Source organism: Acinonyx jubatus, chromosome A1 (genome assembly GCF_027475565.1).
Source record: "Acinonyx jubatus isolate Ajub_Pintada_27869175 chromosome A1, VMU_Ajub_asm_v1.0, whole genome shotgun sequence".
Lineage (NCBI taxonomy): Eukaryota > Metazoa > Chordata > Mammalia > Carnivora > Felidae > Acinonyx > Acinonyx jubatus.
Genome location: NC_069380.1, coordinates 56,343,681 through 56,347,962, shown reverse-complemented (window position 1 = coordinate 56,347,962; position 4,282 = coordinate 56,343,681).

Genomic DNA, 4,282 nt, shown 5'->3' with positions numbered 1-4,282 from the left:
ACCTTTAGGTCCTTCACTGGAATTTTCTAGTCGACCTGGGAGCAAACAAAGACTACAGTCTAAGGGCATACACATTTTCTTAGAATTTACTTGCAGAAGCAAATATTTCTGCTCACACCCCAGTGGCCATAAGAAGTTTTCATTCCACCTAAATGCAAAGGGATTTGAGTTTATAGTCTACCTAAGTGCCCAGTTTGAAAAATGAAAGAGATTTGAGGCACTTACATATTGTTTCTTTTTTTTAATGTTTATTTATTTTTGAGACGGGGGCAGGTAGGGGCAGAGAGAGATGGAGGCACAGAATCCAAAGGAGGCTCCAGGCTCCAAGCTGTCAGTACAGAGTCTGATGCAGGGCTTGAACCCATCAACGGCGAGATCATGACCTGAACCAAAGTTGGACACTTAACTGACTGAGCTACCCAGGCTTTGTTTCTGACAAAGTGGGTCCTGTTGATAATCTGTGTGGATTAAAGAGTGACAGAAGTATGGGCACCACCTGGGTGGTTCAGTCGGTTAAACTTCCTAGTTTGGCTCAGGTCATGATCTTGTGGTTCATGAGTTTGAGCCCTGCATCAGTCTCTGTGCTGACAGCTCAGAGACTGGAGCTTGCTTTGAGTTCTGTGTCTCCCTCTCTCTCTGCAACTCCTCTGCTCATGCTCTGTCTGTCTCTTTCTCTCTCACACACAAAAATAAATAAACATTAAAAAAGAAAGAATGCCACAAGGTCTTTGCCACTTTTCTAATGAAGAAGAGGAATATATTCCCCCACCCCATTTTTGCATCTAGCTGGCCTTACTGTTTGCTTTGTCTAATAGAATATGGGAGAAGTGATCCTTTGCTGTACAGTCTTTAAGGAACTACAAGGACATCTAGCATATTCTTTTGGAGAAAGTTCCGCAGAGAGCCCATGGGAAATAAATTACCCTAAGGAACCAAAGAACATGTGAAGCCCCAGCCTACAGTCTCCAAGACCTCAAACATATTAATAGCCACTTGCATACAACTGAGTTGATGACTCTAATTGACACCATCTAGAACAGGAACTACCTGTTCAACCCACAGAATGATAATAAATAATAAGTTGTTGCTATTAAACCACAAGATTTAGAGATTGTCTTCTATGAAACAATGGAAAGCTGAAACATCACCAAATGTGGATTTCACTTTTTCTCACACACATAAAAGAAACTCACAGCCTCCCCAAGGGTGAAAAAAATCCATCCAATCAGTTCCTTCTGCTAAAGGTCTGTGATCTCCAGATAGTACAGAATACTCTCTATCTTGTCTATACATGGCTCTTTGTGGTTCACCATTGCTCTCCAAGGCCCTAGATCTTCCATGAGTTTAGTAATCGTGTGCGCTATGTTATTTTCTATTCTATTATATCATAGTCTATTAAATTTTACTTTATTAAAACTGCGGGTCACATGACCCACTAAATTGATTTCATGACCTGCTAATATTAGATCATAAAGCACAGCTTGAAAAACACTGCATAACACTACACTGCCTCTCATAAAACTGATGAGTTAAGTTTTGTGTGTGTCTGGGAAGGACAAGTAAAGAGCAAGGTTACAGAATGATTTTAAGTAAGGGAATGACACGAACAGATTTTCTTTCAGAATAATCACTCTGATTATGGAAAATTGATTGGAAAGAAACAGGACTCATAGAATTTTTCTCAGAAAAGGGGCAACAAAGGTATTTAGGTGATAATTTTCACAAAGCTGAGGGAAAAGGCATAGATGTGGATGATTTCATAATTCTGAGGTCTTTTTTGGATATGTGCTATTAACCAGGGAGAAGAAGACAAGTGTATGTCTGCTCTTAACAAAGGGAATGAAGTGATCTCTAAGAAATACAGCACATTCTACTTGGATGTGTTTTTAAGAGAGGATATGGGCTATTTCTTATAATTTTCTGAAGCACCTCTAAAGGCAATGGAGGCCTATAAGGATAATTGATAAAGGAGTGATGGTAATATATATGAAATTAAAATAAGCCAGCCTGGTAAACTGTCAAGTATATTTTGAGGTTGTAAGTGAAGCATCGAATGTGTGGTGTGGTGTGTGTGTGTGTGTGTGTGTGTGTGTGTGTGTGTAAGATCTGTGTATGCCTATATAGTAGCTTTTCTGAAAGAAAACTAACCAGCAAAACTTTTAGGGTATTTGTTTTTCTAGACTATCTTTTTAAGAGAAAAGAAAACAAATGAAACAAATCTCTTCAATTCTGGAGGAGTAGATAGATTTGGTACAGTCTCCTTCACGTTTACCAAATATTCTTCTATTCACTAGTGAATTAGTTTTCCTAATGGTGACTTGGAAAAAAAAACATGGTCAGCAAAGAATTATAAAATATTCCATTCACAGTATAATTTTTTAAGGAAAATGTGACACACAGGCACATATATTTTCTAAAGATTTTTAGCAAGGATACATTTCCTTAATCTCCATTAATGAAATAATCATGCCATTGGAATTTCATTTAATTAAGATTCTATGGTAGCATTGTGAGAAGGATTTTATGAAGGGAAATGGCCTGGACAATAATAATATTTTTTAAAACAATGCATCATTTAAGGTAATATAAAAAAGGTGTGATTAATCCATTCGAATGCTCTGCACACCACACTGAGCTATACCAGAATTTTCTGCATAAGATAGTCAACATTATCCCACCCCCTTGTTATTGCTATCGTGATGATTTATGTACTGGAAACTGCAAGGCTTAGCTTGCTATTTTTGCTTTTCAAAAAAGAGGTCTGCTATGAATCATGGAATCTAGGAAATGTATTTTATAATAAATGGTTGCTTTTTTTTCTTATATATTGAAGAGGAAAGATGATAGAAATTTAAACTTTGTACTAAATTTTCAGAGATGTTGATGTGAATGACATTTCAAGTGAGTTGATGGGAATCAGGAGTATATTACACTTCTTTTAGCAATCTACTTGATGAGTGTGGAGATTTATTAATATTTTGATTCCTCAAGCTGACATCTCTTTTGATCCCTTTTTCTTATCAAGCTCTCCAAATTTACATGAGTCCTACATAACACTTATCTTTTTAAATATTGTTGTTTAATTGAATATTTCTATAAAACATCAAAAACAATACATACTTAATTTACATACTTAATTTTGAATGGTTTGATTTTATTCTTTTGCAAATTTCTCGAGATGTGATCTGGGATACTTGCTGGTCCTCAACTCAATCTGATATTACGAGTGAAGTTTCAATAATGATTTCTTCTACATTTGCAAAAAAAAACTTCCAAAAGGCAAAAATCAAACAAATGAAAAAACACCTTTCTAAATTATCTCGAAATAGAAACCTGTTGTGATTTATAAGGAAATTCAGCTACAGGCCTTTTCCTCAACTTGGATACTATTTGGAGTACAGAGATTATAGAGAGCCTATTCATTGTTATGTATCAGAAAGTTGTATGGAAGTGTCTAAGTGATTTGAAGATAGAGTGCACAACCCAAAATGTCTGTCTTTTCATAGAAAAGCCAGATATGAAAGAATAGAACCACAAAAACTTTCAGGCTCTAGAGATGTTAGTATTAATTTGGGTTGCAACCAAAAAGGACTCAAAATGATGAAAGATATGAAAACTTTGTAGCAAGTCTAACTGAAAATTTTGATGCCATTAGTTTTATAACTAATACTATGGGGATGATATAGTATATATTAAGAGGAATTATACCAGTTAACATTTACTGAGCACTCACCATATTCCTCATGGTGTTGTAAGTGCTTTTGATGTATTAAACTATTTAATTTTCACAAAGAACTACCTGAGATAAAGGCTATTAAAATGCCTGTTTCACAAATGCATAGATGGAGGATCTGAGAAGTTATGCAGCAGTCCCAAATATGAAAAGGAAAGGAGCAGGATGCAAATGCAGATATTTTGACCCATACAAAATATCTCTTATTAGTCAATATTCTTTTGGTATACATTGGCTGTATGATAAGTCCCATGGCTCTACTAATGAAATACAAGCATAGCTGGATGTTGTCTTTAAAGTTTATAATCTAAGAAATAATTAACAAATGTAGAAAAAAATTATCATGTGTGTGTATTTCAAAAGAAAGATAGAGTTAGTTAGATTTCTCCATGCACAAGCTATAAGAAATTCTAAGGAAAGAATAGCAGAGTGGTCATCAAGCTGGGTTGTGTAAAACAAAAATGCATAACATTTTCCCTATGTGCAGAGAGAACCAATGTCCAGAACTCACTTCCAAATATATTCCTTCCCAAAAGGCATCTGTCTGAA